General features: G+C 39.5%; 1 protein-coding gene across 6 annotated transcripts in view; it reads left to right on the top strand.

Annotated features, from left to right (window-relative positions):
• Positions 1–27,632, top strand: part of ZNF521 (zinc finger protein 521) — a 277,721-nt gene that overhangs the window by 177,859 nt on the left and 72,230 nt on the right. Inside the window, exon 6 of one of the 6 annotated variants that reach the window (XM_053206341.1) lies at positions 1–2,800. This exon is cut by the window's left edge and continues 9,381 nt beyond it. The exons of the other annotated variants lie outside the window; for them this stretch is intronic. The gene's annotated coding sequence lies outside the window, so the exon portion shown is untranslated. Of the gene's footprint in view, positions 2,801–27,632 lie in introns of those variants that run through there. 6 annotated transcript variants of the gene reach the window in all.

Raw genomic sequence — 27,632 nt, 5'->3', positions numbered from 1 at the left:
TACAGTGTTTATGCAGCTGTACGTGTGATTAAATTACACCAGCTCGGGCCCCCATGTAGCCACAGAACTTATTAGTTTGAGTACAAAGTACCTTGTAAGAGTATGAGAACTCTCATTGTGATGTGTTTTGGCCTCTTGGCCACTGTATCAAGCAAGCATCAAAAGTCATGCATGTGCTTAGAGGTCTCTGGAGAAGGAGCCGTGGGACAGAGCAGAGCCGCTCACACTGTATGAGGAACTCTGACAGTCTACCAGGGGGGACTCTGGGATTGCTGCTGTCAGCAGTTCCAACAGTGCAAACAGTATGAAGAAGCTTCCACAGGGATTGAATTACTGAAGACTTCTGCTCCGTGTTTTTTGGTATAATTGAGAGCACAGAGGGAGCTTGATTTCTCTGTCTTATGATTTGAAGGTGAAGACAAGAGCCTGCAGGGCTCTGTCAGAGTTATGGGCATGCTCAACCCAGACTTCAAAAAAATCTAATTCCCATAAAACCTTACAAGGCTGAATTGCTTACCTGAATATAAAAGATTTACTTTCACTGAATCATTTAACACACAACCATATTAATTGCATTTTGAAAAAGCAAAGCATAGAATACAGGGCGACTGAAAATCCACTCGGGTGTTCAAAGAGTGCTTCGGTGTTAATGCACATTTGAAAGTGAAACTGGTCTATACAGATGCTCTGACATACTTGGCCACACACGAACACCCTTGGTTGTATCTTTCGGAAAGATCGCAACATCAGTGTTCATTGTTATCTCTATTGACAATGAGTTAATACCCCTTGTCTATAGCCAAAGTGGAGGTCTATCCAGGATTTATACTTGGCCGGTGGATGTAACTATTATTCTGATTGCACAAAAATAAATCAGAGTCAAAAATGCCAGCTGGCCATCTTATGTCACTTTCAGCACGGATGGTGAACTGAGGGCCCCTCTCCCTGATAGAGAGCGCAAAGGGAGGGGCAGCAATGTGACCTCCTTGTGATGTAACCATCATCCCCTTCCTTTTTCATGCATAGTCTCACCCAAGTGCTTCCCTTGTATGGGGAGAAGCCAACCGTGACAACTTAGCCTCCCCCCCCTCATCCCCCCTAAGGGCAAAAATCTCCTGAGATGTGCCCCCAAATAGGAACGCAAAGCATTGCAAACCCCCCCCCCCACCATACAGTTTAAATGAAACTGATGATAACACACAGAATTATTTTGATGATGTTCCTTGTTTCTTGCCTTGCAAAAATATGGTCAAAAGACATGAAAAAAAAAAGTGAATCCTCCTTGGAATGGTAGCTTGCTGTTCGGACTCATGTGCTGGCATGGGAGAAGTGTTTTGTACACACACTCTCCTCGCTGCCACTTAACCTCATCCACCAGGGTGGGCTGTGCTGCCCTATCTAGATGCCTTGAACATCTTTAGGCATCCTTCCATCTGAAACCAAATTAACCCACTACAGGGACAGCCCCGGAAGGCACAGAAGCTGCAAATGTATTTACACAGTTAACCAGCATACTTTATTTAACTATTCCTACTTCAAGCTTTTAGGAGAAAAAAAATACCACCCTAGAACAAATACCAATTGTTAGCTTCACTTTCACATTGCCAGCAAGCAGATCTTTTCCAACTGGGAGTAATATCCTGTTAGCTATGTTTAATTCTTATTTTACCTGGGGGATTGAGAGTACCAAATGATTTCAGCTGCTCAGGCATTACATTTCGGTCTGTCCTCTCCTTCTGCCCCTGTCTTCCTCACACACTCCTTCTGGGACCTTCTTACCATTTATAGTGAAAGGATAGGTTTTCTCTAAACCCAACCCTATTCAGAAAAGGAACCTTCTGAGATGCGGGGAGGGGCACGCATGCTCACACTCACACCCCCCCCCCACACACACACTGCACTCCACACATACCACTCTACCTGTGCTATGGCAGTGCCCCACACCTGCAGCATAACCATTCATCCTTCATGGGATCCACTTCCTTTTCTGCTTTGCAAAATGCTTTGGAGGAGGGATATACGTACGTGTAACTTTTGGTTAGAGGGAGTTTACCTTTGGCCATGAAATGGATACTGTGTGCATGGTGTTACCACAGGCGTTCTGTTCCAATTGCATTGTGTCTTAACAACAAAGCCCCCCGTGAAACTCAATAAAATTACCAATTTCACAGTTGATTTTCTTCCTGCTCTGCTCTGCAGCCCTCACACTCCTGGCCTGTCTCCACACACTGCAGGGGATGGTGTCGGACCAAACCAATAACACGGTGCTAAAAAGGGGCTTGATATAAACCAGGCTGATCTTCATTCTAATTAGTGTGTCCAGCAACTTTTAAATCTTTGAACCAGCTTTGTCATAAAAACGATGCTATCACTTTATTAAGAATTGAATGAAGTCTGTTACGTGTTTGGTTGATCAGAACGCACTGTTCTGTTCGATTCGGGCCATAGTTGCATTGCACAGAAAATATGTGGATCCATTTTATTTCTCGTACTACACTGTATTTCCTCCTGATATTATTGACTGTGCTAACTTTGGTAATTTAAAAATCAATCAAAGTCATGTGACCTAAGGTATATAAACCTTGGATCATTGATTCAAAACCAGGCATTCTAGATCTAATTCAGCTACTGCCTAGCGTTGTGATCCTGAATTATAGTCTCTCCTTGTCTCTGTTTCCCCACTAATGAAAGAGTAAAATAGAAAAAGAGCAACTGAGAGAAAATATATACAAGTGCTGTTTTATTTTAATCTTTAGATTCATAGTTAAAACAAATAGTAAATGTATTTTAAGGCTCAGGTGAGCCAGGTTTTAGCATATTAAACCTTGCAGGCCTTGCTAGCTATAGACTGAAAATCTGCCCATTGTAAGTTATGGCTTGAAGAATTAAACCTAAATTATGATAAATACCTTGTTTTGTGATGAAAATATTCCAGTCACAGAAATAACTGACTTCACTCTACTTCAATTCCTACTTTTTTTTTTTCAGGAATCACATCCAACCCTAACCCATACCTAAGTTTGATAGGGATTTTATTTATTGAAGCATCTTCGTGAGTCATCTCCACTGCATTTTTATACCAAATAACAGACTGTCTGGTCTGATGGCCAAGCCCTACTGGACTTGCTTTACAGTCTCTGATATATTATAGAACACATTTTGAAATGTATTGGCATGCAGGAGAAGTTTGTTGAATATTCAGATGGCTGATGGATGGAGCAGATGGTTGATGAACACAATGAATGAATGAATGAATGAATGAATGAATGAATGAGTCAACTTAGATGGCAAAATTTACAGTGGTTTCATGCGTTGCAAAAGTGGAGATCTAGTGATGGAAAAGTTACTTATAACGTTGCCTTTTGAATTGTCATAGAATCCCATGTCTCCAAACGTTATACTAGTATATTTGAAATCACGCTTTGCTATTATGTCCTTCAGTTATTTTTCTTAACTTTATGTGTTGTCTTTAGTTGGGCTGAAGCTTATCTTTGTTTGCAGGTCTTCATCTGCAAGAATCTTAGATGATACTTATCCCCCCATGTGAATGTCAGACCTTTGTCCCATCAGGTTGTAACTTCACTAAAGCTACAGTTCATAACATTGAGCATTTGGTTTCAAACTGGAGGACAATAATTGTTCTTTACATGACCACTTACCATAGGAAGGAAAATTGGTTCAGACAAGTTAAAGGATGACCCCAGCGACAGAGTTCCTCTCGGGAAAATCTGATTCTCAGAGGAGATTTAACTTTACCTACATTTCCCATCCTACACCCCCTAGGACTGAGAAGTTTGGAAATCCCACAGAAGGCAGCTCCCGTGTGTCCAGGAGCTACCGCTTATCATGTTGTAACCCGCCATCCTTGCTAATGAAGTGGTCGGGGAATTTCAGGAGTCAACCTACTTGTCTGTCTTCTAGGGCTAGAAATCAGAATATTAGTAGCAAAAGGGTTGCGGTGCCCCATTAGTTTGAAAATATCGAACAAATCAGATTCTTTCGGTGCTTAATCTACTCGCTGTACATTATTCAGCTCTTTCCTGCATTAACTCAGGTTATCAGCGTGCAATTTTTGAAGTTATTGCTTCAGTGTGCAAAACGTACATGCACTCTTCCATTCAGTCAGGAGGTTCTGTGATTTCTGTAAGTTCTAAATCAGCTCACTCCCTTCAAAGGGATTGGAGATAAAATTCAATGCAGTAGTTTATATCTGTGTTCTCCAACTCGTCATTTTAGACTGTGACTGGTGGGAGGAGACGGAGAAACATACCATTTTATTTGTAATCAGCCTTCATCCCCAGTATTAGCCATTTCACCACACACCATGAACCTTGAACCTAGCTGCCAAGAACCATTCCTCTCTATTGTGTCCGTAAATAGTGTCAGGTCCTTTTGCTGGACCCCCACACCAGCTGTCACACTCGATTTCCATGAGATTTTCTATACATACTTTTCAAATAACTTTAGTTGCCTCAGAATGATTTAAAATCCTTTATGTTGAAGTGGAGTATCCCAACAAAAACTGCCCCCCAAGCTCTGGGTGGGTGCGTGGCTGTGTGTGTGTTTAAAGAAAATTCTTAGCCTGCCTTCCCTCACGTGAACTCAGGGAGAAGGAGACAAAGGGAGCATGAGGCGCCGTGAGGCTCCAGTTTGAGGTGCTCCCGTCACAAGCTTTCATAATGAGTAGACTGCATGTGACCATGAGTTATCATGACTGTGACCTGCCTCAGGAGGTCCCATGCCACATCTGTATTAACAACTGCATCTGCTCCAGGGTAACCTTATTAGCTTGCCACAGCTGAGCCAGGGGCCTCAGGAGGCCTGCGGCCAAGTCCCCAGAGAGGACTGGTACTGCTGCTCTCCCCAAATTCAGTTTGGTGCCCCAAATTTAACATCAGGACCTGCTGAATTTTATTTCGAATTATCTACTATAGCAACTCTAGCAGAAAACAACACACACACGCTCGCTCCCCTAAAAATTGGCAAGCTCCCCAAATGCCATCTCGAATTCCCATTATGGCATACGGCTTGTTTGCTTCGCATCAAAAGCTATGGAAAATATCACAAGAAGGGTTCTCCCCTTGGTTTCTGTTTTTCTTCTCACTATGAGAATGTACAGAGTGTGTAAAGAGCATGAAACTGAAGAAACACATATGCGTGAACTTACCTGTGGAAATTTTACTTCCAAAGCTGACAGTGAGGGTAGTAAATAAAATCCACCTGAAGGGAGTGTGCGATAAGGAAATCTGGCGGGGTACGTGTGTACGTGTGTTTGTATGTGGGAGAGGAGTATGTGCATATAGGCGCACGTGTGCCTGTGTATAAACAAACCCAGCTCTTTTTTTTTTTAACGTTTATTTTATTTTTGAGACAGAAAGAGACAGAGCATGAACAGGGGAGGGGCAGAGAGAGGGAGACACAGAATCGGAAACAGGCTCCAGGCTCTGAGCCATCAGCCCAGAGGCCGACGCGGGGCTCGAACTCACGGACTGTGAGATTGTGATCTGAGCTGAAGTCGGACCCTTAACCGACTGAGCCACCCAGGCGCCCCGACAAACCCAGCCCTTTTAACTGAATTCGTGAACAGGGCTCTTTACCACTTGTTTCAAAATTAATCAGGCAGTGTGGCACTCAGCAAAGTGTATGTCATTCGTTCATTCATTCATTCACTCTCTGGGCAGTAAAAGTGGCAGAGTTCATTCACCTGGGAACATATCTAGGTCAACATTGTAAAGGCACAATTCCCCTAAGTGCACTGGTGACTGTTGATAAAAGGGACCTCGCCGCCCCCCCTCCCCGAGTGGGCAAAAGCTTACCCAGTTTCATTTGCATGAGTTCTGCATTTGAAGTCACCCTGCCAGCAAAGATGGGTAGAATAACACACCACTGATATAACCCCCTTTTTTTAATGTTGATTTATTTTGGAGAGAGCGTGAGCAGGGCAGAGAGACAAGGGAGACAGGATTCAAAGTAGGCTCTGTGCTGTCATCACAGAGCTCGATGTGGGGCTCAAACCCACATACTGTGAGATCATGACCTGAGCCCAAGTTGGACGCTTAACCCGTCTGGGCCGCCCAGATGGCCCTGATATAACTCTTTGATTGTGTCTCACAGAATTCCACCTTGAACCATAAGAATGCTCCCAAGTGTGCGTTGTCAGGTGCCGTCTGCACACCCTCACCCCCCTCTCCACTCCTCCCAGAGAATCTGGGAGCATTTGATGATATAGTTACAAATTTGCAACCCCTTATTTTCTCTCGCTAATCTTTTATGGTGTTTTTCAGTTATCAATCAAATCAGTCAAATGATTGATAACTGAAAAAGGCTATCACTAAAATGCACTGAGCTTAGCATTTTAGAGTTTGTTTCATTTAATCTTCTAGTATAATTTGGTTGTACTATTATCCCGCAGTGAAGAGGCCAAAGGAGGCTGCGTAACTTGTCCAAAGCTGGGTATCTAGTCCTGAGCCTTCTTAGCGAGTATCATTTAGTTGACCTTGATAGGAAATTTCTGCATTGCATACATTGAAGGGCCCCTATTTTAAGAACTTTTATTCTTTCCAATTCCTATCAGCGTTCACAGCTTCTTTTTTCTCTGAGGCATTTCCTATGTAGACCAAACTACTCTGAAATTTCCACTGACCCGCTGAATCGGTGCATACCTAGCTCGAATACACCCTCTCATCCGCAGACGTGATAGTTCTTCAGCCATCAATTTTACAGCCACAAAAAGTTCATTTTAATTCTGTGGTTTCTTCTGTTGTTGTTGTTATTCAATGTTAGTCATTTCTCCTCTGTAGGAAGCAATGCTTCCGCTTTACACATTTCCTAGTTCAGATGCTTTCCTCAGCCAGTAACAGGAGGATACTTAAACACTGTGCATCTCTCATTAAATCACCTTCTTCTTTCTCCCCTGCCCCCAGGATATGCCTGGATTCTGGGGTTATCCAGACTTTGGGCAACATGGCAAATAAATGTACTGTGAATGAAATAAAAAGAAAATTGTCATGGAAGAAACTTGTTTAGCTTGCCTTGTAGAATATACCCCGCCATGCCAAGTGAGCACAGCTTAATTGATAATGATCAGCTTCTCAGTTACCTTTAACCATTTTCTTGTAACCGTATCCCGAAGCAGCTAACACAGGAGCACTTTCCATTTCTTACAAAGGAGGCGCTTGTGAACAGGGGTGACCTGGGAGACCGCCCTTGATGGGCAGACCTGGGGAAAGCCAAGTCAGTCTTCTGCTATGCGGTATGTCGTGCATCTTCCGGGCCATCGCACGGTTGCTTACTATTTCCCTCTTTCTGTTTTCTCTTTGGGATTTTTATCTCTTCTTATTTCACTTCCTTTCCCTTTTCTTCCCTATGTTTTCCAGCCTCCTACACTGTTTTATGAAGCTTCCCTTTTTAGAGCTTTAGGGGTTACATATGTAATGGTGTTTGCTTTCCTCTGAAGCTTCTTGCCCTTTATCAGAGAATGAAGACATAGAAAAACTAGGGGTGCCTGGGTGGCTTAGTCGGTTAAGTGTCCCGACTTCGGTTCAGGTCATGATCTCATGGTTCGTGAGTTCAAGCCCCGCGTCAGGCTCTATGCAGACAGCTCAGAGCCTGGAACCTGCTTCTGATTCTGTGTCTCCCTCTCTCTCTGCCCCTCCCCTGCTCACTCACTCGCGCTCTCTCTTTCTAATAAAATAAAATAAAATAAAGTAAAATAAAATAAAATAAACATGAAAAAAATGATGTAGAAAAACTATCCGTATGTTTTCTTTAAGTAATCCGCATCTTTTCCAATTATGCTCAATTTGGAAAATGCAAAAAAAAAAAAAAAGGAAAATGAATTATGTACAGCCTTTAATGCTAACAGCCTGGTGATAACATTTTGGTATATATTCTTCAAGTTTTTCTTCAGTCTTTTTTAAAAAAATTTATACAAATGAGACACCTGGGTGCCTCAGTTGCTTGAGTATCCAACTCTTGATTTCAGCTCAGGTCATGATCCCAGGGTTGTGGGATCGAGACCCGTGTCAGACTCTGTGCTAGGCGTGGAGCCTGCTTAAGATTCTCTCTCTCCCTCTGCCCCTCTCCCCTGCTCATGCTCTCTCTGTCTCCAAAATAAATAAATAAAAATAAATAATAAATAAAATTTATGCAAACACACACATGCATGTACACTTTAAATGTGGATATATTCTTACTGTACAATATACTATTTTAAGTGTTTTCTGTGTTTCTTGATATTATACAATGTATACTTGCCATTAAATATTCTTGAAATATATCAACTATATAATTAACATTTGTTGAGTGCTTATTATTTTTCATCTATGTTCTAACTAAATATATTAATTCATTTAACTAAACTCTGTCTACAGTTAGGATAAATGATTAAGAGTAACAAAGTATGAGAACATCCTTAATACTCTTCAGATGAATTTTCAAACTTCTGTTCAGAAAAGTTACACTGATATACATCTTCTCCCTCAGTGTGTGAGAAGACCCATGTTCTCATGCTCTTGACCACACTTTTTAAAAATCAACATTTTTAATTTTAAAAACCTCCATCAGATATGTGCTAACAGTTCCTCATTTAAATTTTCAATTTTTTATTACTTGTCAAATGGATTTTTTCATCTTTCAGTCACCTTTTCTATCTGGTGTTCTAGAGTTTGCTTGTTCATGTCTTACACCCATTAAAAACTAGTATTTATCATTTTCTTATTGAAGTAAAAGAACTTTTCATATTTTAAGGCTATGAGATATTTAACTTTTAGTGTATTATTTTTCCACTTTTTTCCACTTGTCTTTTTAATGGCAGTTAACGTACATATATTTTTAATTCTTAAATATCTTAAAATGTAGCATGTACATTTTAAATTGTGATGTATATCAAACTATACATAGTAAGCACATGAACTTTACAAACTATAATAGTAAGCACATGAAAAAAAATACTTTTGTCTGAAATGTGACTGTAGATAGAATATAAAACTTAAGTCAAGACCTTAATGAATTAAACCAGGTCCAGTCTTTCCACTTTGGTTCTCAGACTTTTAAAAATACTTCCTATTTGTATATGTATGTGCATGTGTGAATTTTGCATCTCCGCTCTGAAGAGGCAAGTGAGCAGGAGGAAATGTCTCTTTTTAGGTAGAAAATTCTATAGATTTGTACAAATATTGAAATATTTGTAGATTTCTAGACCGTGAAATCCCAAGAACAGAATGCATGTACATAGAAGAAGGGCATCATGGGAAGATCATAGGACTGGTTGTTGATGGGAGCTGGACTGTCAGTCTGGCTCTTCCCTTCCAACTGAACAACTTTAAACAAGTCGGTTCCATCTTATTGTTAAAGAAGGTTTTTGATCTGGACAATCTCTAAGGTCTTTTTTTTAGCTTAATCTTCTCTGAGTTTATCCAAAAGTATATTCCACCATAGCTCTTATAGATGAACTTCTTTAAAGACACAGCCTGTCTCACCTTTCCTATACATGGCAGTCCTAACCCATCTATATATATGATTTGGGTTGTTTACAAGAGGTTTCGTATAAGTAAATATTATCTCCACTATCCCATTAAATTTCAAAATATGAGAAACTAGATACAATTTCTTCTTTTCCCCGCTGTATTTGGGGTAAACTTGACACCCTGGCTTATAATAAGAATGGTGATTGATTGATTGATTGATTGACTGACTAAAACTTGTGAAGCTCACATTTGTTTATTCTGCCCATTCTGCTTCACCTCTACCTTAGGGTCCCTTAGAACCCTCAACCTTTTCTTGACATCAGGCTTCATCAGAGGTAGGTGTGACTCAGATATGCACCTATTACTAGATGTTTCCAGAAAAAAATCCTTTGTCCATATTCCAAGTCCGTTGACCAACTTGTGTAAACTCCGATAACTAATTCATGGAGAAACAGCAGTAGTAATTTTTGAATTCTTGTAGGGATAAGGAACTTAAAGTCACAGGGAGTTTCTAATTTAATGATTGCTTTAATAATTGTAGAAATAAAGGCTTTTAAGAAAAAGGTCATTTTGGATTCTGAACTTTTCCCCAAATGGCTTCAATGAAAATGAAATTAATTCATGCAATCTAGGATAGCGTCCCTTTGTTAATGGGAATCAGCTGTTAGGGAAGATGCTCACCGTTCTGTGGGGACAGCCAGACACACAGCGAGTCATTTTCTTGTTTTTTTTTTTTTTTCATCTTGTCTCTGCTTCTATGACTCCTTATCCATTTGCCTATCCCTGAATTCTTGGAACCATTGATATCAGAACTGGAAAACTTAGTACTGCATAAGGGGTGAATATATCTGTGCTTGTTCTGTTGAGTTCTTGCTATTAGGATTGGCGAGACTTTGTCACTTCCTTGAGCAAGGTGCAGAGGCATGTTGCAGAGGAGAAGGAGGAGACACAGAATGGGTTATGGGACAAAGGGAAAACTGCAATCCTGCTAAAGCCTTTGAAGTGGTAGACGATCCATCTGCCTGTTTGAGTCTGAGGCTGAATCCCTTTTTAAAATGCATCAAATGTTTGAGCGTGAAGTTCGGGCCTGACAGCATCTGTGATTCTCTGTGGAGACATCCGCACCGCAGTTTCCCAGACGCTGTCTGTATTCACAGGAGAAGGGTTTGATCCAAAGGCCTAGCCGGAGTGGGGCCATGTGGAGTTGAAGTAGACAGGTCGTTTCAGCAAGGTCCTGTGAAGTCTAGCAGCCAGGCCCCGGAAAACCAGAGTGGGGAGAGTTTAGGCTTTTAATCCCAACCTAAAGCCATGTTGTCAAGCTTCTCATTATCCCCGGTACGAGAAGCTAACAGGAAAGGGGGCAGGACTGAGCAGGCTTCCCCATGACTTCATAAATCCTGCTTGTGATGGAATTTTTGTGGATAGTAGAGGAAGTACGTTTTTCATTTGAAAGCATGCCTTTAAAATTTTTTTTGAATATTTATTTATTTTTGAGAGAGACAGACAGAACGTGAGTGGGGGAGGGGCAGAGAGAGGAGACACAGAATCCGAAGCAGGCTCCAGATTCTGAGCTATCAGCACAGAGCCTGACGTGGGGTTCAAACCCATGAATGGTGAGATCATGACCAGAGCTGAAGTCAGACGCTTAACCGACTGAGCCACCCAGGTGCCCCAAAGCACAGATTTTTATTAGAGAATTGTGCCAATATGATTTTCATTTATATGACAAAGTGAATCATTAAAATATTTCTTTAGGTTACATGTAACTTGAAATTTTAGCTGACCAACATTCTCCACACTGGCAGCATTAAGATATCTTAGCAATATCACTACATATACCAAAATATTTAATAAACGCAGTCACCAGCACCATTAAAATCTTTACATTTAAAACTGCAGGCATCTCTGATCATAACTGACTGCTTTACCATTTATAAGTAATTATTATTTAAAGATCTCATGGTTTCTGTTATAAGATAGATCCCTCACAGTTTTCAGTGTTTGGGGGCATGTTAGTGAGGTTTTATTGAGAGAAACTTCTGGGGCACCTGGGTGGCCCAGTTGGTTAAGTGTCCAACTTCAGCTCTGGTCGCGATCTCATGATTTGTGGTTTCGAGCCCTGCATCGGGCTCTGTGCTGAGAGCTCAGAGCCTGGAGCCGCTTCAGGTTTCTTCCTCTCTCTCTGCCCCTCCCCTGATCCTACTCTATCACTCTCTTTCAAAAAATAAATAAACATTAAAAAAAAAAAAAGAATTCATGAAAAAAAAAGAGTAACTTCCATCATGTTTTTTCCCCAGTGACTCTCATAGAGGAGTAGTAGCCTGTAACTTTGTGTTCTAACCTCATCTCTGGCAGTTACGCTATTTTTACTAATGCCAACAAAGTATTAAAGATAGCCAAGGGCTACATTCAGGGACAGAAAAAAGAATTTGAAATCACTCTTCATGAAGTGAAATCCATAGCAGAACTTAGACCTATGTGCAAAATGTCAAGATGAATTTAGGCAGAGAAGTTTTCCACTAAAGGACTTTTTTCCATTTACCAAAGCACAAGATCATAATCTTCTAGCCTCTCATTAGTGCCAGATCTAAATCTTTCTTTAAAGTTAAATTCTCTCTACCAGTAAAAACATCCCCTCAGTAATTGGTTAGGCACTTAGGGAGGGGCGTTAAGTTTGGAAGATCGCTAAAGTACAATTTTCTAAATTGCCTTTGTAGCGCACTAAATGCCTACACATAGGACTCTGTGATCTTCCAGATGGCTAGCGCTTAAAAAATGTGTAGAAAAATTCTACAGTATGGATTCATAGAAAAAAAAATACTTTTGAGTCACTACTCTTTAATACACTGGGAGATCTCTGTAGGCAACAGAATGGTATTGTTAGTGTTTACGTTCTCTCACGTAAGAAGTAACCATTAAGAGCCAACATTAAGAGCGCAAGACCTGTTGACTCCCATTCTCCAAGGAAGGACTTTGCTTAAGTCTTTTGTATATAAAAATCATTTTTTGTTTGTGCATAAGTTCCTAAGTGAAATCCTCTCTAACTACACCTGACAATCTTAGCTTATTTTAGGGGGCTTTTCTAGTATTTAAACCTAGATGCTGAACTACTTTATCATCTGTGTATAATGAAAGTTAGCTCTGCCTTTCTGACTAGTCTGCCTTCCTGAATAGAAAGTTCTGTTCATCATCTACACACATTCCTGCCTTGACTCTGTCCTAACCCTTTGCTCACCAAGCCTTAAGAAGGTGGGGGTAGAAGGACAGAGCTGGAAGAACCTACAAAAGTCTGGTCCAGCCTACCAGCCAAACTCTTAAAGACTCACTGCTTCCTAAAAGAGACTGGTCCAATTTTTTGAAGCTCTACTTAAGGAATGAATCACTCAGTTTTTCACTTACTTACACAACAAGTGCTTACGGGGATACAAAAATAAATAGAATATTACCTTCCCTCAAGGTAATAATAATAATGCACAAGATGTTCAGTGAAGACAGAGAAGTGACTGAATAAATATGCCTGAGAGGGTCAAGGAAAGCTGTATAGAAGAGGAGATGTCTGCACAGACTCTTGAATGATAAGTTGAAGTTACTCAGGAAGGCCAGGTAAGAAGGGTATTTAGTCAGAGGGAAGATTATGTCTAAAGCACAGAGTTAAAATATTCAGGAATATAGCAGATCATCAAAGACCTGTTTCCAAGCAATGGAAGTTGAGTTTTATTTTGAGGACAGTGGAGAGGCTTCCAAGAGATTTTAATAGGGGACAACATACTAAGTAAGACTTTGGCCAGACTAGAGAGAGGAGTAAGAGACCTAATGCAGGGAAGTATGCATAGCCCAAGAGATTTAGGTGAAAGCCAGAACCAAGAATATGGCCGTGGAAATGGAGAAGAAATAAAACAGAAATATTTAGCAGTTATGACCCAGTAGATGTAGATGATGAAGGAAAGGAGAGAATCTCAGGATACTCCAAGCCTATCACTGAAATTTCCATCCACTAATCCATATGGAGACACACAAATCCTTTTTCTACTATAAAGTCCTTTGTATAATATGTTGCAGCTGACATGCCCCTTCTCTTGATCCTTCTTTAAGATCAACATCCATTAGTTCCTTCAAACTCTGTTCATATGTCTCAGTTCCAAAACTATCGTTACCTCTCTGAATTTGTTCCTCCAGCCTATGCTCATTCATTCATCCTCTGGCCTATGCCAGAGACTCTATCACTTATTGGGGAGATACAACTATGCTGAGTATATCTCAGGTGGCAGTAGGTAAAAAGGCAAAAAAATTACACGCTCACTATTGTAAAGGTTTTAATGGAGGTGTCTGCAGAGGAGTGGTTTTGAGCATTTTCTCTGCCCAGAACATAGCTGTTGTCTGTGACTTACACCATCAGTTACCATGACTCACCTGGGTGGCAGAGTGTCTCGTGGGTACCATTGACTCATCTTTAATTATATATTATCTTTGTGGATGGGAGCACGCAGGACTAGGACATAGCTTCCCCTCACCTTCCTGCTCCCAACTCCTTGAGAATCAGCCAAGTAAATGGTGCAATGGGGATGACATACGGAAGTACAGAGTTTTCAGCTGGAATGATGCCTTATGAGAATTCAGTTAGTGATGTGTACATGGAATGCCGGGGTGGGGGTAGGCCTGCTGAAGGGTGCCCAAAGAGAGAAAACTGGCTCTTCCATCCATCTCAGCCTTCACTCTGGCATAAACATCAGCCAATACAGAAGCCTATATTAACTATAAAAGGTGGACTTCCTTTAATCAAATTACTGTCTTCCTAGATATCTTATGATAATTAAGAGTTATAAAAGAGTATGAACCTTCCATTGGCTTGACATCTGGTATCAAAGCAGATTTACCTATGTCCTACCAATTAATCCTCTCAGCAATTCTATGAGGAAAAAAAATCATTCTGTATTCACCCCACACCACATACAGGTCCAAAGACCTTCCATTGTATGTGATCCAATGGTCGCATCTTAGAGGTTACATGGCAACGCCTCTCCCTGCCTTTCGGCTCCACGGCGGATCTGCCTTCTCTATTTAAGGTTTAGCAGCAATGTGGATGAGTGTCTGTACCTTAAACTTCACCCTACTCCCTCCCCAGGGGCAAGACAATAGACCAATTTGGCCACATGGACACTTTTCACCTATCTGTAGAATATAAAGAGTTTTAAAGGTTTGGTGAGGAAGGAAGAGTCCTTTCAAATTGGGAAGATATAATGGATGTGATTCCCATTCTGTACATCTGTATAATGCTTGAAGTTCATTTATGTCAGTGCACTGGAACGGGGCATAGTGGAAGCTGGTACTTATATAAATAATAGATTTGCTTTATTTATAGCATCAAGCCATTAGATTGACTGAAGAACAGTAGTCTTAAATAATTGTATCTTTTATGCATTTCTGATGTTAAACATTAAAATAGCGTGTCCTCTCAATCTCTCCTTGAGCCCTAATTTATGACAAAGTAAAGATTTTTTTTTAATTCAAATGTTCTTTAAAACAATCCTTCCCTGCCTGGAATTTGTAACCCACAGAAAACAATTATCTTACAATTTCAGAGCAGACATATCTTCCTTTGATAGTACAGGTTCAAGGTATCTGGGAAAAAAAGCTGACTATTTTGCTGAAAGGATTTTTAATTTCCTATAAAGACTTTTTGATCGGCTTACTCTGCTTCTGGAATATTTATATTTAAAAGAAAAGATTTAAGGAGGGATGGAGGGGAAGAGGAAGGAGAGGAAGGAAAAGAAAAGAACGGAGAAGAAACTTTATTTCTTTGAGAAATCAATATCGTCAGTAGACCTCAATGAACATAAGACAGATGGCAGACATGAATGAATTGTGACCAAAAACTTTGAACTTTATCTCAGTTCCAGACCACAGGAATATCCATCTCCTGGTGAGCCTCATATCTGTACTCAATCAGGATAACTAAGAAGGGCATAAATAAGTCCTGTGCAAATAATTATGTTGGGTCCATTTATGCCTCACATTCATATACGCCGGCCTAATTGAATCGAGTGTTTAATCCCAGGATTCATTATCTATTTCCCTATCTAAGTCTTTTGTCCCATTTATATTTAGCACCCAGCTGTCCCCTCCTCCAAATGGTCAACTGTAGTCCCGTAAAAGTCTTGAGATTGGCCTCCTGAACCCCTAGCTTTGTACAGCAATTTTCTCAGCAGGGGGCAGCTGGATCTTGGTGCGTCCCTGCCGCTGGGTTAGAATCGTTAAAGACAGCAAGCCGCATAGAGATGGGGAAACAGAACTCAGCCCTTCCCAGCAGATATTCCAGGTAGAGCCGGGTATACTGCTCGAGTCAGGACAGGGCACTGCTGCCTTTTGTAGTAGTCAGAGAGAATAAAGCAATAAAAAGATCAGTTAAAACGCTTGCTGGAAGTTATTGATAGAAAAATTCTTTCTGCACGAAAGATTATAAACAGAGGGTTATCTGAAGATGGATTTGTTTTAATTTGGCATTGATGTATTTGATACCTGGGAGGATCAAAGAAAACAGAATCAAAGGCAGAAATACAAGCAGCCCTGCTTCTCTGAATATAGGCCTCTTTTATAGATATAAAAATCTCAGGACTGGAGTGCTCAAATTTATTTGTACTGATGTTTGTTTAAAGATCAATATTAAATAAATTGGTCTGGAAGCTATAGTCATAAAGCAGCTGTCGAACTAATGTAATCCCACAATGCCATTTTGTCTACTGCATGAAACCTGGTTAACTGTGTACTTCTAATAACATGTGGAAATCTGTTGAAAGAGAAAATAGCTGAACTGGATTTTCTGAACTTGGACTAAGTCACAGTTGAGTGTGAGTTGAATGTATAATTTACATTTATACACACGCACACACACACATGCATATATATATATATATATATATATATATATATATATATATGTATATATAGTCCCTCTCAGGATGATAATTGATTGGTTTTATGGCCAAGTATCAAGGGCTTGTATAACCTACAGATTTCTTATAAAATCTACAAAAATGTTACTTTAGACTGTGTTATTACACTTTAATAGAAAACATACATTTTAAGACCCTTGTTTTCACTTGTTTTGTTAGTTGTTGATACTATTGTTGTCTTTGTTCTTGTCATTTGTTGTTTTTTGATCATTGTCTTTGCAGTTGTTTTGTTAACTGTGCACCGATATGTATTAGTGCCTTTATATAAATTCAAATTTTAGAATATTTGCTCTGCTCTGTATTCTCTAAGGATTCAGAAGGAAAAAACAAAAAGGGAAAGAGTTATGGTTATGTATCCTATATATGTATGTATCCTATATATATCCTATATATATAATCCTATATATCCTATATATATATGTATCCTATATATGATCCTATATATATATATCCTATGTAATCTTACCCCCATTGTCTTTGTCAAATTTTTTGAGCATCCAGTTCTGTTTTTTGTTTTCTGGGTTTTTTTTCTTAAAAACACATAAGCTATGTCTTCTGCCATCCAGGAGTATAAAATCTGGCTGCGAGCAGAGAATAAGACCTACATATAAAAAGATGATCATAATGTAGTGTAACATGGATAAAAAGTCATACAATAAGGACAAATTCTAGAGACACTAAAGACCAGTAGAATACCATATCACTGAGTCAGCAAGGAAGAAAGAAGACTAGATCTAGGCCTTGATCTATCCCCATTTTTTGGTTATAGAAAAATTGCATCCTGTGATTTTCATGAGACTATAAAGAGGTATTAGTTATGGTTAGCCTGGCTAAGTAATAAGGACTTAGAAAAGTGAAAGTTTGTTTTTTAATTAAGATGTTTTTTTTATAAAACCAGATAATGGAGTGAATAATAGTTGTTTTTTGTTTTTGTTTTTTTCATAAAAACCAAACTTATGGAATAAAATATGCCTATATTTCCTATCCTTTCCTGTTTTCTATAGGGCTCTCTGCTCATTTTCCTTATCTAAATGCTTTATATATCTCCTGGCCCAGGAGATACCTGGAAGGTATCCAGGATACCTGGAAGTGCATTTTCATAAATGACCTATGTGACAGTTATGAAATTTCAGCAACTCTTTTGATTTCCTGGAATTACTTATTGCTTATAGTTTGCTTGGGAGGGTTGGAGGACACTATGATTAGGAAAATGGTCACTAGATTCAGGTTGATGAATACAAATCCAAGCTCTCTACTTCCTAGCTGTGTGACCTGGGGCAAGTCACCCAACTTTACAAAGATTCTTCTAACCCGTAAAATGGGAATAATAATAGTAGCTAACTAATAGGATTGTTTCAAGGAAAGAAAAAAAATAGCACCATGCCTGATACACAATTAAGACTTTAGAAATTCTATTATAAGCATCTCCCTTTCTGAAGGTTTCCCATGTTGTCTGGCTTAAAATGTCTGAAATAGCTTTATTTTCACTTTCTACCTCTTCCCATGGCAGCAAACTACCAGGAACTGTAGCATTTTCAGAAGAAGATTAAACATTCGAAAGAAATAAAATAGACCATGTTATTAATTTGTAAAAGTCAAATCAAACCTATGGGGAAAGTGGAATTCATAATGCTGTTCATGTTTCTGAATGCTCTGAGAGTTGCATTTTAAATTGTTAAAAATGTAAGAAAGTATTTACTTTTTGAAACTCAAACCAGATACTCCTTTAATTTTCTGTCCTTTCTCTAAAAGTGGCTGTTGAGCATTACGATATTGGAAGTCAGGATTTGTCCTTTGGGCCATTTATGCACAATGACTGACTGAAGCCTTAGTCATATGGAAATTTTTCTCTTGACCACTCCTACCATTCAAGTATGGGTGAAGTGACATCTAATAGCAGGTGGAAAAGATTTGTCTGTTGTTGTTGTTCTTGATGTTTTGCTGTAGTCTTTGCCCACTATTGAAGATTAACAAAAAATATGGATTGATAATGCCACAGAGGCCTAGGAAATTACATTATCGTCTCTGGGGTTTTTTTAATGTTTATTTTTGAGAGAGAGAGCACGAGCAGGGTAGGTGTAGGGTGGGTGAGTGGTTGGACAGAGGATCCGAAGTGGGCTCTGTGCTGACAGAATGCAGGGCTCAAATTCATGAACCGTGATATCATGACCTGAGCTCAAGTCAGATGCTCAACCTACTTAGCCACCCAGATGCCCCAATTATCGTTTCTGTTTAAAAAAGTCTTAACCTTCGGCAATTCAGGACTCTCATTCTTTCAATGACGCTGTTGTAAGTATTGGGGGCAATTCATGGATATCAGTAAGCGTGGTGAGCTGTGGCAAAGTAAGACAGATATTCCTCGTGAAAGCTAGCTGGCTCTGAATGGTTAAGAAAAAGCACAATGGGCAATGTCCAAAGAGTCCTGCATATTGAAGCTTCATTCTGGCTACAGAAGTCAAGGTTAGCTTGAAGCACAGTGTAGAAAACTGTGTCCACAACCAGGGCTACGGAGATCGGTCTTTTCCAGGATGAAAGGGTGCAGTCTTGGAGGAGTTCCACAGACAGTCGTCTGCGGTAAGCGGAGCTCTCACATGCTGGTGTACTTACTTACAAATGTGGGTCACACAAAGGGGCGAATAGAGCTCTTTCTTCCATGTCTGTGGGATAACTGAATTTCACATGATATAAACGGAGACTGAGCACTGCAGTAGATATTTTCTTGGACAGCATGTAGGGACAAAGAGATCTTTAGCCTTTATTTCAAGAAGAATTCTAAAATGACTTTTCCCCGGTGATTTCTTATTAATCAAAGGATAACTTTAAAATCTGAAGATGTTTTCATTTGAATAGTTTCAATAAACACCCACTTTCCTCAACTTCAAGTTTCAGCTTTGACTTCTTTGATTTTTTTTTTCACTGAAACCCTTAATCATGGGTAGCCAGGTGGTAAAGTTGCATTTCTCACCTGGATTACTTCTGTCATTCCAGAATGTTTTAAGTATCCAAAAGTGATTTTAGTTAGCATCTTGATTTAACATCTTTAAAGATCTACCTATGTGTATCCAGTTTATATATTTCTACTTTTCTTAATAAAGATGTAAAACTTAAAGTAAAATTGTGGCTGATTGTACTGAATTATTACTCTAAGATAGATTCATCAAATCTCCCAGCTGTATAAGACAGGGCTTACTAATGAAGTTCCCTATCAAAAAGAAAAGCCTAATTTTGATTTGGCTTAGGTAATGAACTTCTTTTTCCTGGTGTGATTATCTGCATGGGGTGGCTAAAAGGGTAGCAAGAGAGAGTGCGCTCACAGAAGCATTATGCAAAATGTCTTTTGTCTCTTTTTGCTGGGATATATTAAATTTTCAATGTAGTCTATGTAATATAAAATTATGATAATGACTTTTGGCCCACTGTGAAGGCAGCTTGCTGGTCCTGAGCATGTGTGTCTGGCTTGAGCACTAGGATACACTGTGGGAGTTGCCTTTTCTATTAACAAACCTCTAGATACCTAATGATGAATTTTCTTTCACCAAATGTTCTCCTTTTGTCTAAAATACAAGCATTTTCTAAATTGCTTTTGAGAAAAACAAGAGAGGCAGAGAGGTCTATGGTACTAACAAGGGATATTGAAACAAAGCAAGGGATTCAGTTAGCATCATTCTTGTAATTATAAACCAACCAAAAGGTTGTTTCGTGTACTAGTGAAAATATTTACCATCTTATTGGTATAAATGATTGCATCACTTAGCAAAAGAACAAATTGAACAGATGCATCATAAAATATTTCTGTTCCTTACAGTCATGTGAAATTTGATGGTTGAATTTATTCTAGGTGATGGTGACAACTTTCAATTTCTGTTGGTCCTTCCCAGTAGGGGAAAAATGTTTTTCTCTTTTTCTTTTAAGTTTTGAATAGAAATGTATAACTTAACAGAAATTTTTGTTTTCTTATTATTTAGCCTATTTAACAGAAAGTATCTTAAGAAAACTTTATGAAGAAATTTTCAAATACTATCTATCTCATGTCACGTTTAATTTTAAAATATTGGTACTTATACATAAAATGAAGGTTACTTTTCAAATAATCACCACTGAAGGCTGTCAGCTTATTCTAAACAACACCATGCTTACTCAGAATGCCTTGAGAGCTCTGGTTTTAATTGTCAGAACCAGTTTACAAGATACACAAGAAAATCCATTTCATCACCTTATAGTCATGCTTGGTATTTTCTTAATTTTTGATCTCTTTATTCCTGAAGGTTAACATCTTTCTGAAAAATAGGACTCTTGTTTCTTGGTAGTTACGGCTAACCTCATCTCTTAATATCAACTTGACACGATAATAAATTTCTATTTAGGATTTCACAGTTATTAGGGAAATGTCTATGATGTCACAAACCATGGCCATGATATTTGCTAGAAAATCCCCTCTTATTTAATGCTATGTTGGAAATGCTGAAGAAGAGAGCTGAGAATTTGATTCAGAATACATGTTGACACTAGATGTATTTCAAAATTTTGTGAGGTATCAGACGCTAATTAAGTTCTCCAGTTATGTTACAGTGCGTCAGGGGAAGGTCAATACCAAGTATATTTGCATATCTATTGATAACAATGTGAACATCTCTAGCATGTGTGATTTTGTTTGTAGGCAGATTAATAACTTTGGAACTGAATTACCATAACCTATTAGAATAGTTAATTAGAATTGCTTTTAAAAAATCAAAATAAAGGACACGTGTGAACTAGGACTCTCTTAAGTAACTGTCTTCTGAATCTTATTTCTGGCACTAGAAGAAATTATTGCAAAGTAGTGTTGATGGGTGCTTCTTTTACTTTTGTTAGATGCTAAAACAGTAACTTGTAAAAGAAAAGCTACTGTAAAATATCCATGAAAATCTAGAAAGCAATCTCTAAGTATCCATGCATTGGTTAAAATAGATGGCAGTTTTGTAGCTAATTACCACTATTTTTTCCCCCTTCTGAGACTTGTTGTCTCAAGGTTCCATTGCCTGGCCAATCTAAAGCTTAGAAGCCAAATCTTTTTCATGAATGTACTACTCTCCTTGTCTGCAAAAAAGAAGTCCCAGGAGCTCTTGAGGTGGGCAGTGAGGGAAGAAAGATTAAGAATTAGGTCATGTGTTAGTTAGCTTTTATTCCATTGAAGACTGCCAATAATGAGGCCAGTTTCAATGACCTTATTTCAATCAGTTTTACTTGGGAATGAGAAGTATTTTCTGAATTTGGACAACATTTATGGCAACTGCTTGATCTTTTAAAAAACTTAATTTAAAAAATCAGTAGTGATGTGCCTGAATGATCTGGGTGCTGTGCCTGTGTTTGGTAATAGCCAGGGATCGTTGTGAGGACTTGAAAGATCTAGGAAATTAGGTTGGTAAAGCCCAAATGGTGTCAGTCTGTTTTATTTGATGAGGTGCTGTGCCTGTGTGACTGCTTTACTTCTGAATCCAAAAAAAAAAAAAAAAAAGAAAGAAAGAAAGAAAAAAAAAAAAAGAAAGAGAAGGGGGAAAAAAAGGGATCCTTTTGGTCCAAGCTTATTCTTCCAAATGTTCTTTTTGGTGTGATGGGGGACGATGATGGAAGCAGCCCTTTAGGAAAAACATTTAGTGTTTTAAGCTACACAAGGTAATGTTTGCCTAGTAGAAAGACAGTTCTTGGCAGCAAATTTCTGTTTTTGCCCTTAATTCTATGTCTGTGTTTTATCAGCTAAACCAGACAGGTGCAAATGAGCAAAAACTTCCTAACACACACAATGTTGGAAAGTTACACTGGTCACCTACAGTCAGCGGTGCTGTTGTTTTAGAGAGGGTCATGGTGCTATAATTGGAAAACTGGGGCTTATTTTATTTATATTCATTAGAGTCTATTACTGGAAAATCTAAGCATGGAGTAATCATTTACAGATAACCAGGGAGCCAAGAAAGGCTTTAAATTAAACGCACCCTAACCTATGGACAATAAACACTCTCCTGGAAGCTGACCAGAAAATCCCAGGTCAGATGACCAGCAAACTGAACCTCTGCAGAGCGTAAATCCTTATGCAGAGGTACTTACAGGGTTCAGTCTCTGCAAAAGGGCAGTAAATATTTCCTTGATAGAGACTTGCCAAATTGAAGGCCTTTCTTCAGTCCTGGAGCTAGTCAGGAGGCCCTAGGACAGAATTTCAGCTTTCTGTGCCCTATGGAAAAATGACCCTCAGGGGACTTCCTGACTTCCAAAAATATTCATTTCCTAAGGTCTTGCAAAGCACATGGATGGTGTTAGGTTAAAAAGCATTGAAACAACAACAACAACAACAACATTGCGTTTTCCAGCAGTTTGGCAACACTTGCAATGTCTTTGTGCTCGTCAAACATAAACACCAAACTTTGTTTTTAAATCTTTCTATGACCCAAACGTGTAATATTTCATTTACTAGTGAGACGGTGCTGAGGATAAAATCATTCACCTCCATTCAAAACGTTTGGCAAGAAAAAAAAAAGTTTGTCCAAAGAAGCTTAGGCTGTCCTTTCAATACAACATTGTTCTGGTCACCAAGAGCTTGTACCCATTTAATTGCTGAAAGCACATGCCATTGTCAGGCTTTCAATTTTCTTTTCTTTGGATCTGCTTCTTGTCCAGAGGAACCAGGTCAAGGCAAGGTTCAGCTATTGGGTTCTTTTGAAGATTTTGTGAAGAAGCAAGGGTGCCTTTGCATTTGATTTAGTTCATCTCACTGGGTAAACATCTGAAATTCTGCTTTTTCTCACTTAGCCTAACTCTGAAGTAATAATTGAGTGAGTCTATTTAAAGCAGAATTTTGAGACAGGTCTTCAGTTTCACTTCAGCCAAGCCTGTGTGCATCAATGGTTATCTTCCTCAAATCTTGGCATCATGAGGTAGGATGTGAGCTTAGTTTCCGGTAGTAAAAGATCTTTAGGAATATAGCAAGGCAGATAAAAATGCCCTCCCCACCACTTTCCCCTTGTCGGGAGCTGCATCTTCAAGGACTCATTTGTCATTCTTATCAAAATGGCACTGGCCTTCTCCCCTCTGTCTCCCCATGTGTTGAAAATGTAGCCATTATTATCCCCCTCCAGTTTTATGCATCTTCCAGATGATTTAACTGAACTGATGCTATGGAGGATTTGCTGACTGGCACTTTTCCCATGCTTAATGTGTTAACAAAAGCCAATGGTGTCAGTTTTAACAGTTTTAGCTAAATTCCCACGACACTCTTAACAAACGTTGAAACCTCTGCCATGTCTTACCCTGACAGATTCCCTGCCGTCATTGCACACTTAAAATAAATGTCATCCCCAATCAAAAAGTTCACATTTTCTCTGACAATATAATTTGTTACTTTGTTCCTGCTTTATCTCTTTCTTTGGCACAGCAGCCTGAGCCGAGAGATGTTACTTTCCTTGATGTTGGCTGCCGTCCTTTTTGTTTCTAAGTCTCAGGGTGGGATGGGAAAGGGAAGCTGAGGAGATAATGCCTTCTCATTTCATTCAGGAACAGATAGAAATTTATGATTTGATAAAGCAAATGAGATGTACATTATGAGCTGACACCATAGTCTTATTTCACCCAAAGTCCTAGTCGCTGTATTACTTCCACGCAGCACTTGTAGACAGAAACAAAAGGAACGCGGTGGCAAAGAAAGATCTTGCACTTGAGTCGACCTGGGTGAGAGTGTCTGCTCTCTGTGCAATAAGCAGGTCACTTAACATTTCTGTCCTCAATTGCCTCACCTAAGAAAGGGGTGTGTGAAGACTGAATGGAGTAACGGCTGTAGCAGAGGTGCTCAGAAGATGGCTGTTCCTCCTCCATTTTTGTCAGGACTTTCCCAAAGGTTCTGGACTGTTAACACACAGTGTGTCCATGTGATGGCTTTCCTGCGTTGAATTTTTGTGCATGGCCTTTTGCCAGACTCCTTTGCTCTTAAGGACTTAGGGTCTCTTTGTATTTTTGGCTTGTTGGAGGCCCATGGAATGGTTACTGAACGACCAGGTCACATTGATTCCCCCCGGTAGAGAAGAGAGGTTGCCTCCTATGTGTTCATAAAAATATCTATAACAGCTCAAACCCAACCATCTAGTGCACCGTACTCCCTTAAATGGGCTCTCTAGTGCCTTTTGGCCCGTTGGATGGCCAACCAGTGTGGGTTAGTGGATAGAGCACAAGACAGAGAGCTAGGAGGTCAGCCTCTCACCACCGACTTGCTATGTGTACATGAGGTCAAGGTAGTGTTCTGCTGTCAACCTCGGTTCCTTGGTTTCTTGTTATGTTAAACCAGAGCACTGGGTGCAATGAGCTTCAAGGCCCTTCTAGGACAAAATTATTATAATTTCAAAAGTATGAAAGATCTTTCACATGCAACTATTATTTTTTGATCGAATGTTTTCTATTCATTAGCTTAGATACAGCTAATGCTGTATCAGTACAGTCGGCCCTTTTATTCCTGCTTTTCCTGTGCTCTCCCCTCCCCACCCCCACCCTCTAGTCTTTCTCAGAGAATAAGAGAGGTGGCTTTCACAGCAGCTGGTTAATTTCCCTGGTTTCACACTACTGTTTAATGATCCGTTTCTCCTGTGCCACCTCTCTCATCTACTGAAAGATAGGTACAAATTGTACCTATAAAAATCAGAATATGACTCAGGGTTATCTTTATTTTTTTTTTCAGATTTTGAACCTCTAAATAACTTTCTAATGTTAGTTTTCCGTCACAAATTGTTTCAACAGCGTTGAGGTCTCTGACACCCTACGTTTTTCAATGCTGAGAGAGTAGACACCTTTAATACACCCAGTTGTTTTCAGAGCAGAGGAGATGAATCCCCAAGAGGTGTCATCCCTATAGCTGGACACATGTGTGAAGCATATTGAAAGGGCCAGGCCGCTGGTACCTCAGTCTCCCTGGAAGTCCTTGGCTGTGTTTTGTGTCTGATTTCTACCAGTGGAACCCTACATCAGTGCGTAAGGATGTCTGTGTGGGAGTCCTTCAGAAGAAAGGCCTGAGAAATTGATCACTTGTAAAATGGAGTCACTAATCAAGGGCTTATAGAAAGGAAAAGTCCTTCTTCCTGGAGAAGCTAGTTTTTTATGCTTTCAGGGAAACAGTGCTGCATACAGAACAGTGGGCTTGGGATCAGAGGTCCTTAGGATCAAGCCCTGACCTTGCCACTTATAACTGACTCATGGCAAGTCTCTTATCTTCTCCGGGAGTCAGTTCCTCATCTGTTAAATGAAGGAGTTGGGCTCAGTCTCTGTCCCAGTTCCTTCCCAATGAAGTTTGGCTTACTGCTGTGGTTTATGGTGTGTGTGTGTGTGTGCGCGCGCGCAAGCAAGTGCACTGTCAGTCCGTCTACCTGTCTATAAGGGGCTGGGGAAACAGGACAGGAAGAATGAGGAGGATAGACTTGATTTCCTGCTGGTATTTTTTTTACGAGCTAGTCAGGACAGTCAGTTCCAGTGAAATCTGTGGGACCACTCTTCATACCTGTGATTGTCTGCTTAGTGCAAGGTCTAAATGTGGTAATACAAATGAATTGGCCATTACCAGCGAGACAAATCCTGATAATGCAGTTAGGAACTGTCAGAGGAATCCTCCAAAGAAGCAAGAACAAAGCTTGCAGGGGCAGCCTATTTCCAAATGTTCCAAATCTAACAGAAAAGGAAACCTTTGCCCGAGGTAATACTGTGGGGCAGGGTTTGAAGGGTCCTTCTCCATCACTTATAGCTGCTAGATGGTAATTTTTTTGTTGTTGTTGTTTGTGTTTTGAAAGGAAAGCTATTTGCACTCAGGCCACACACCATGGTTGTTCTCTAACACTGCTTTGGCAAACGACAGAGGTTTCAGTGAGGATGTTTGCAAGAACAGTTATAGATTTTGGCTGTTTTAGGAAGACACGGTCTTTCAATTAAATTTAAAAAGCACAGAAATGGAACACTTGTTTTTGTAAATGTAATCAGTTTTGGACTGTGGCATGGGGAGACTTAAGCTGGAGGTTAGGGAGGGGCTTCTGGGAGGTCAGAGGTCCTGGCAAGGACCCAGGACTTCTTGCCTGATTTTCCCCAAGGTCATTTGTATTCCCCCAACCAGTCCGACAACCACATTCAGTGCCCTCACTGACCTGCATGTGTAGTGTCCTGTTTGGCCTCACAGAATTGGTATTGGGACTTTCTACTTGATATTCAGTGTTGCGGGGTAATCTATTGGTGCAGAGTATTTCAACATAATCTAATGGATATCAAAGAGTTTCCTCTTTTACTGTTAGACTAGATATCAAGGGATCCAGGGTCTAGAGCCTATGCTTCCATAATTGATATGTGACAGAAGAGAGAGCGTACCTAGTGATGAAGGACAGTGTGTAGAGTCAATGCTGCCTGGTCCCCTGTCCTGCCTCTGACCTTGTCAGGTGTGGCCTTGAGTGAGCCACTCATGCTCTCTAAGCCTGAGCTTCTCCTTAGATGAAAATAATAATAGCGATAATTGACAATACCTCATAGAGTTTTAAATGAGAATTAAATAAAATAATGTGTGCAAAGAGCTGAGAGCAGTGCCTAACAGAGTAATTACCCAACCAACATGAGATTTATTGTTGTGTTGTTCTTGATGTGTTGTGGTTAATACTTAGCCTCCCTGACTCTTTGTTTCCTTACCTGAAAAATGAGAGGGTTGAGCTAGGTGATCTGAAGGTTCCTCCATCTCCAAAGCTTATTAAATTATTGCTGTAAAATATTGACTGTAGAGAAGTATTTTAAACAAATGGACATAAACATGATTTTAACAAAGCACTTTGTCATTTCTGCATTTATTGCACAGAAATGAATTTTTTTTTTCCTAAGGAAACTGTATATCCAGAAAGAGAAAATACTGAGAACCCTACAACTTTTTTTCCCTATCATTAGTAAATTCACAGCTCATTTCTTTTTTTAAAAAATCACGTTGGTTTACAAGAAAGGAAAAGAAAAGAAAATTTCTGTCTACTTTAATTTTCTCTGATTTTTGTTGAGTAGCAATAATATATTTTATCCCATATAATCTTTCAAAACCCTTCACATTTTTAACAAGATCCTACAGCTGTTTATGTGTTGTACTGAAATATAATATTGACTAAGCTGACATATATATTAAAAAGCAACTAAGGAATGAAGGGTATTGTTTTGGTATATAAATCAAAAATAATACAGCAACTGGTCTTTCAGT

Source organism: Acinonyx jubatus, chromosome D3 (genome assembly GCF_027475565.1).
Source record: "Acinonyx jubatus isolate Ajub_Pintada_27869175 chromosome D3, VMU_Ajub_asm_v1.0, whole genome shotgun sequence".
NCBI lineage: Eukaryota > Metazoa > Chordata > Mammalia > Carnivora > Felidae > Acinonyx > Acinonyx jubatus.
This window is presented reverse-complemented; position numbering and strand designations above follow the sequence as displayed.